This window comes from Schistocerca americana, chromosome 6 (assembly GCF_021461395.2).
Source record: "Schistocerca americana isolate TAMUIC-IGC-003095 chromosome 6, iqSchAmer2.1, whole genome shotgun sequence".
Lineage (NCBI taxonomy): Eukaryota > Metazoa > Arthropoda > Insecta > Orthoptera > Acrididae > Schistocerca > Schistocerca americana.
The window spans coordinates 406,410,614-406,419,097 of NC_060124.1; positions in this window are offsets into that span (position 1 = coordinate 406,410,614).

Sequence of the window (8,484 nt, forward strand, 5' to 3'; positions counted from 1 at the left end):
TTCAGTGAATCAGTGCTTGCTAACCTGTAGAAAGAGATACAGGTGCCTGAGTGTACACAATGAATCTACAGATGATGTACATCAGGATGCATTAAAAAATAATATGTTAAGTGATCGCTTACATGCCACAAACTGTAATCAGAATACAAGCAGGGAAAATGCTATGGCAAAATTTCTGTTCAAACCACTGTGCCAGAAAATAATACCGTAAACCAAACAAAGTACATGCTCATAAATTTAAAAAAAAATAAAAGCTGTGTTATGTGCAGACAGCCCTGACAGAGGAATTACCGAAATTTTGCACTACCAGTATGGACTGAGAGTTACAGGTTTCATAAAACCAGGCACTCGTATGCAAGAAATCTTAAAAAGTTGTAGGCCAATAAACGAAAATAGCATGACATAGAACCAATGCATTGTAATCCTTGCTGGTGCAAACGATGCCTACAGAAATAAATTAAAAGAAGCAACTCACAGTTTGAGTCTTATTCTAAATCAAATACAGAATGAATCTATTGTTGGCATAGGCATTCCACAGAGGCACGACCTAATTGCTTCATCCCGTGTAAACAAAGAAATTCAGAAAGCAACCAGGATATACAAAAACATTTGCAAATCAACCACAGATGCTTTATTTCTCACCATAGATGACTTAGGAAGAGCTCATTTCACAAAATGCGGGCTGCATCTAAACAAAAAGGGCAAAATACGAGGGCTATTCAGAAAGGAGGGAACATTTTGCCATAAAAAAAAAAATAAGTAGAAGAAATACATTTTATTATATACATCTGAAAGAGTGACTGATATACTACTTTTCCACATAGTCACCAAAACACTTTGAGGCACTTATCATAGTGCTGGACAAGATTTTAAAGACCTCCGTCATAAAATTCTGCCGCCTGAGACTTCAGCCAGTGAGTCACACCTGACTGGATTTCCACATCATCATCAAAGTGCTAGGTTGCAAGCCAATTCTTCATCTTGGGAAACAAGTGGAAGTCGCTTGGTGCAAGATCAGAGCTGTAGGGCCGATGAGGGAAAATTTCCCATTTGAATGAATTAAGGAGGTTTTTTAGTGCAGTTTGCCATGTGAGGTTGGGCTTTGTCGGACAAAAACAAAATTTTGGACGTCAGCTTTCCTTGGCATTTGTTTTGAACTGCTCTTCTAAGGCTGTGCAAAGTTCGACAGTACCAAGCAGAATTTATGGTTGCTCCATGTTTTAGAAAATCAATAAGAAGCACACCTTGCCTGTCCTAAAACACAGTCGCCACCAACTTCCTTGCTGACAAGCTTTGCAAACATTCAAACATTTTCTTGGCTTTTGGGGGGACCTTGTGTGCCCCCACTCCATGGACTGTAATTTTGTCTCACAGTTGACGTGTTTCACCCAAGTCTTATCACCGGTTGCAATTCAATCCAGTAATGAATCACCATGTTTGTGTTAGGCCTCCAGAAATGTCAATGTTGCCCCCATTCGCTGTTCTTTGTGGTGCTCTGTAAGCATTTTGGGAACCCATCTTGCACAAAATTTATGGTAGCCTAGCTTTTGAGTGACAGTTTCAAACTACAGAGTCCATGAAACTTGTGGAAAAGAAAGCGAAAGCTCCGTTATTGTGAAGCGGCGGTTTTCACGAATCATTTCATCAACTTTAGTGACAAGATCGTCAGGCACAATGCTCGGGCGTCCACTCTTCTCTTCATCAAGAAAGTTGGTTCAGCCATTTTTAAACTGAATGCACCATTTCTGGATGGAACATTCACTCATTACATTGTTTCTGTACACTTGCACAGTTCACGATAAATTTCTATAGGTTTTAGTTTTTTTGCCAACAAAAACCGTATCACAGACTGCACCTCACAACTGGGGATTTTCGACTGCAGCACACATTTCATACTTGAATATAAAAAAAACCAGATCCGCAGAGACATTCCTGCTGTCATGGATGAATGCCGACTGAGCTGCCGAGCACGCACATGCCAAAATACACGTGATCGGTGCACGCCTAGCGGCGTCAAATGTAAACATTGCCTACTTTCTGAATAGCCCTCATATACTTGGGCCAAAAAGCCAAGGATTCTCTGAAAACTGCATCAAGTGGTCGGACTGTGGGACCCATTCCTCTACTGCTAGGAGGATCAGCCTCAGAACCTGCAACAGCAGAATCTGGCTTACAAACAGAAGCAGAAATATACGGCAGCTACAATAGCAGCAGCAGCAGCAGGAGAGAGAAACAGTGGCTGATAAAATTATAACAGTAGCAGTACATTCACCAACATTAACAGGAACAACAGCATCAACAACAGTAGCAGCACCTGCAGAAATAGCAATATCACAAAAGGATACCAGCCCATCACAGTGGAGACCACAACTTCAGACCACAACAAGATGAGGAGGAAAATATCAAGAGAATGCAGACTTTCACCTCACAGTGAGGATTATCTGTGGGAACAGAAAAGAAAAACTCACAGGTAAAATATAAAAATATGAACTTGGTTCTTGTTCATCAAAATGTGCAATCACTTAGTAAAGAAAGTGAAATCCAAATTGTTACAAGAGGACAAGTTACTTATTATGTTGCTACCTAACTTTGTGCTAGGTGGTTATTTCTGTAGAAAAATTCTTAAACATGGTGGCAGTTGTATATTCATAAGAAATAATATAAACTGTGTTAAAATAAAATTTCCTGTTGAAATAGTGAAGGAAACAGATGTAGAGCTATCTGGAGTTGAAGTAGTGGACACTAAAATAGCCATTATTTTTTTATACAGAGCTCCAACTGGTGACATAAATACTTTCCTAAAAAGTTTGGAATATTCACTTAACAGACTAACACAAAGAAAATGAAAAGTTATTCTATATGGTGATTTTAATATTGACTTTGAAAAGGACTCGAAAGAAAAGAAAGAATTACTGAATCTCTTGCAAACTTTTAACAGGAAATCTACCACAGAAACAGCAAATCGTATCACAAAGACTTTATCTGCCACCATTGATCAGATATTTCTAAATGTGGAAATCAACTTTAAAATAGGAACACTTAAACGCTGCCTTACAACCACCAGTACCATAATGAAAATATAAATCACTTTCTGCATTACTTGAGCAAAGAAAACTGGAAAGAGTTTTATAACTGCAAACACACAGATGAAAAATCTAATAACTTAACTAGCAACTTTTCCTACTATTTTGAATTGTGCTTCCCTCCAACATAGGAGAAGGTGAAGTATACATTTTCAATGTCTCTTTTGAATTTTGATAGCATAACAAAAGGTATTCAATTTATATGTAATGTATTTTGCATGTTCAATCCTTCTTAGATCTTCTTGGATCTATATTCCAAGAAATTTTGTAGAACTTAGATTTTCAAGGCTTCTAGTAAACAACTCTACGTCTTTTGTTAGCGGACATTTATTTTTCACAGTGTGTAAGTGCACGGTAACTGTTTTTTCTATGTTCATTACTAAACAGTGTCCAGAAAACCACTCTGTAGTGTGGGTGGTATACTTTTTAATCTCATGCAGTAATTCTTCTCTGGGTCTTCCTTTTATTATCACGTTTGTGTCATCTGTGAATTTTATGTAATTATGGCATGGACTGGTCAGTTCCAAGCTCTTCACAAAGAGTAGCTAAACAGAATTTCTCCTAGAATGGAGCCTTGTGGTACGCCATACTTAATGCTCTGCTTTTCTGAGTAGTAGGACTTTTATCTTGTTCCCTTCTCGAATAGCAAGCACAACCAATTGCTCTCTGTTTTGGAGGTGTGGTTTTAGCCATTCATAGACTGGGCCCCTAATACCTACAAATACAAGTTTCTTAAGCAAGGTTTTGTGACTGATGAAATCCAATGCTTTAGAGAGGTCTAGAAATATAGCTGGAGATATGCTCTTTGCTGTCTGTTGTATTTAAGGCTTCATTTAAAGAAGACAAAAAAGCAGTCACAGTAGATTTAGATTTTCGGAATATGTGTTGTGTATTTGAGAACTAATTATTCTTTTCTTTGAAATTTATTAGTCCTTTATAATAATTTTTTTTTTCAGTTGGTATGGAAAAACCACGTAGTAGTGAACTAGGCCCGTAGTTTGATACTTCTGTTTTTATCTCTTTCTTGAACAGGGATTTTACTTTTGCTATCTTTGGTTTTTGTGGGCACACCCCTTCTGATAGAGAACAGTTACAGATATCGACAAGTGGCCTGGCTATAAGGTGAGCGCATGTCTCCAAGATGTAGTCAGGGATATTGTCAGTACCAACAGAGAATTTGGGCTTCAGTTCTTTTATTATAGCGAGATTTCCTTTCCTCTAGTGGAGTTTAGAAAAATAGATTTATTATTTATAGCATATCTGGATTGAGTACACTGTAAATTTTGATTTATAAGATGTTCAGCTATTCATGTAAATTAGGAATTAAATTTATTTGCAATTTTTGTAGGTTCAGTTATCACAGTTGACTTCTCCATTAGGCAGTTAATATTATGGAAATCTGTCTGCTCTGCTGCAGTTTCCTTCCTTTCAATATTCCATATGGCTTTCATCTTATTGGTGGATTTTTTTATGTATGCATCATTTGCCATTATTTTTTCTTGTTTGACAACATTTTTGAAGATCATTTATAGGTTTTGTAGTAAGTATCAAATTCAGGTGACGGGAGTTGTTTGGACAGTCCGTGCAGTAATCTTTTTTTGTTTGAAGATACCAGTATCCCAAAAGGGATCAAGTTATTTTTTTGTTTTCCTTGTGTATATTTTCCTCTATATTGGAGGGAAGCACAATTCAAAATAGTAGGAAAAATTGTCAATGAAGTTATTAAATTTTTCATCTCTGTGTTTGCAGTTATAACCCTCTTTCCAGTTTTCTTTGCTCAAGTAATGGAGAAAGTGATTTATATTTTCAATACTGTAGTTTCTATTGGTGGTTGTTAGTCAGTGTTATAATTTTCTTGGCTGCTTTTTTTGTTTCCCCTGCTGCTGCTACTGCTATTGTAGCTGTTGGCCCTGCAATATGGCATAACAAAAGAGATTGTAAGGGCCACAGAAAATGATGCCTATAGAGGCTCATGCAGACCCTTATTTATGAAACTTCACATCCTTCCACTACCATGTCTATATATATATTACAAGTAATAATATTTATTAGGAAAATCTTAGAAAATAGCAACAATCTTGTATCAACTAACCAGCGTATGCATCTGTATAACACAAGAAGAAAGCAGGATGTACATGTTCAACATGCATACACAACACTAAAACAGAATGAATCAATGCAGACAGGAAACATATTATACAGTAAGCTACCTAATAACATTAAAACAATAAAAGACACTTTAAAAATCAAAATTGCTGTCCATAAATATTTATCACAAAAGTGTTGTTATAGTATAGATGACTGTGTGTGGTCAGCAGTCATTTCATGGTATGGAACTGATATCACAACCAGTGTTGATGAGGAAGTATTCACAAGAGTTGAGATCGAAGTTGTATAACCTGCCTCCTTGATGAGCATGTGAGGAAGTGTGTATTTGTGACACATGTGGCAATTGGTGGTGACTTGATCTAGTTGTGCAAGTGAGCATATCTACAATGGCTCACACTTGCAGTTTGGGAAACTGCTTGGGGCATGGAAATTGCATGCAGTGTTGCTGAACAGGTTGTGGTAGTAACAAAGAACTGGCTGCTGTGGCCTTTTTTATGTTGTGCAGTGCTGGGTTGGTGCTGTGTACAGTCTTTCACTGAGCAGTGTTGCTGATGCCAACATTGGTGGAATTCGGCTGACTCAGGGCTGTCCAGTCAGTGGGGCAGCTTGTCAATCTGAAGAGTGCTGTGGCTTCCTGGCTGCTGTAATAGCATGAATAGCCCATTGGCAAGAGCCAAGCATTTCCACTTCATGTGGTATCAACATCAGTTGTAACTGCTGCAGCAGTTTTGATGATCCAGAGTGTCCACAAAGCAGCGTTGTTCATGAGATTCCTGGCAATTGTGGATCGTAGATATCACTAAACTTGCAACTTGTCTTTGAGGTATTCACCGTACAGGGCTCGTAATTGTTGCTCTGATGTTCTTGACAGTCTCTGCAACAGTACTGTCTAAGCTGTGTTGTATTTATTTCTGGTGGGTGGTGACAATATGATATCACTGATTAAGTCGATATGTTCTGTGAGATTACTGATGAGTACAATGTACTTGGTGTCATCGTCAATGTTGGTGAAGTTAACACACACTCAGCAATGATGAACCATAGTGCTGGCTGTTCTGCTCTGAATGGTAGTAGTCTCAGTGGTATAGACACAATACAGTACTTTTTATTTGTTTTCCTGTTTAAGTGGAATTATTTTTTGTTATCTTTAAGAGCAGATGTAATAGTCTGCCTGTAAAATGTGTTATTTGTAATGATAAAAAAGAAAAAAAGGAGCTTATATATTTTTGCGTAGGTGTTGGTGATGCTCAGTCGAGTCTCTGGAGTAGACAAGTATACCATCTAAATAGCAAAACACCCTGGTGCACCGTGGAGGGTTTTGTCTAAAAATCGCTGCCATATTTGTGTGACATTGCAGATGCCAAATGTCATGAATGCACTCTCGAACAGGTCAAAAGGCGTGATTATAGCTGTTTTTGCAATATTCTCTGAGATACCTTGGATATGTGTATAGGCTTGAGTGCAATCTGTCATACTCAAGACAGTAGCTCCAGAGATGGCATCATTGTAGGTGTGGAGAAGTGGGACCAGATGACGGTCAGAGATGGAGTGGGTGTTGAGTTTACGGTAATTGTTGTAAAGGCACCAGGAACCATCCTTCTTGGGGGCAAGGTGAGGAGCTGAGGCACAGGAGCTTTTGGAAGGGCGAAGTACACCAGCAGTGAGCAGCTCTTCAAACTCCTTTTGTGCAATTTTTGCTTGGGGGGGTGGGAGGGGGGGGGGCAGACATGACAGAAAACAGGGGGCCAGGGGTAGTGGCAGTGTAATGCATAGTGTTGTGCTGAACATGCTAGGGGGACACTGGATGATGAGGGGGAAATCTGCAAGGAGCTGAGCATATGTTCCTGAAATTGCTAACTGTTTCACGGCAAAGCATTTGGTGGGGTGGTGGGAGCTGCACTGGACAGTCTTGCCAGAGGTGCCATCAACTAAACAGTGCTCTGCTACATCAGCCAGTAGGCTGCAATGACCGAGGAAGTCGGAACCCAGAATGGGGTCTGTAACGTCCATGACAGTGAAGATCCCTGGGAGTTTGCGCCTAAGTCAAGCAAGTGGGAATGCACTCTGCAGATAGGGAAGGCTGAGTTGCTGCAGCAGTGATGATGAAGCGAGAGGGGGGCTGGGATTTAGGAATTGTTTGAGGGGGAATATGGATAAATCGGAACAGGTGTCAATGAGGTAACAGGCCAGGGGATTAACGTCATTCAAGTCCCGAATGAATAGGTGCTGTGAAGTGACACAGCAACCTGGCAGGCGTAGTGCTGATTGCTGCTGGGGTTTGAGGACCAGGAGCAAGGAGGTCTGCAGTTGATTGCATTCTCGCCAAACCTCTGGTGCTACAAGCAAGCTGTGCCTAGTTTGTGGTGCTTTTGGTTGTCAGGGGTGGTTGGTGTGAAATAACATCCCGGACTTGGGAGGTGGTGGTCGGGTGGAGATGGCCTATAACCATCCCGAATTTCATTGTGTCACTCATGGTAGAGCAACCTGCAAAAACTACCTCAATGGAAGCAAACCACAAATGTGGGTCTCGCAGTTTGAAGGGGAGCAAATAAGCAGCAGCATGACTTGGGGGAGGGTCTGCAGAGTCAGCTTGTGATTGGCACACTGCATCATTGGTCAGCTGAGTTGAGCAGTTCTGTAGTGCTGACGCTTGCATGTGGAGTTCCAACACCTCTGAAGTGCCCGTGTGTGCTGTGGCAGATGGGGGAACCGGGGAGGTGCTGGTTAGAGAGCCTGTGGGGCATGACCGCCATAGGGGTGGGAACATAACACAGACACATCATGACTTAACTGTGCAGAAAGCATTTCGAAGTATGCGGGAGGGTGCTGGCAGGCAGGGCACACACAGCATGGACTGCACAATATAATCTGTGCAATGTACTGTTTGGGGAAGGGGTCTTCAGTACACCATACGGTTACACTGTGGCTTGTCAGGGCACTTATCTGTCAGCTACGGGAGGGGCATGCTATGTGTGCAGATGGATGGCACACGTGGAGGGGTGAGGGGGGGGGGGGGGCGCTGGTATGCACGAAGGGATGGCGTGCGTGGAGTTGTGGGTGGGAGCGGGGGACAGTGATGCGTGTGGATGGGTGGCATGTATGGAGGGGTGTGAGAGGGCAAGGGGCAGGTGGCGGTGCAAGTGGGATGAATCCAGCCAACCTAATGGGAACTGATTTTGTGACCCCTTGGGTTGTGCTAATCAGAATGTTAAAAAAAACGAAAACCAGCAAGTTTCAGTAATGAGACTTGGTGCTTTGGTTTCGAGGGGTCACCAGTGAAGGAATGAATTAT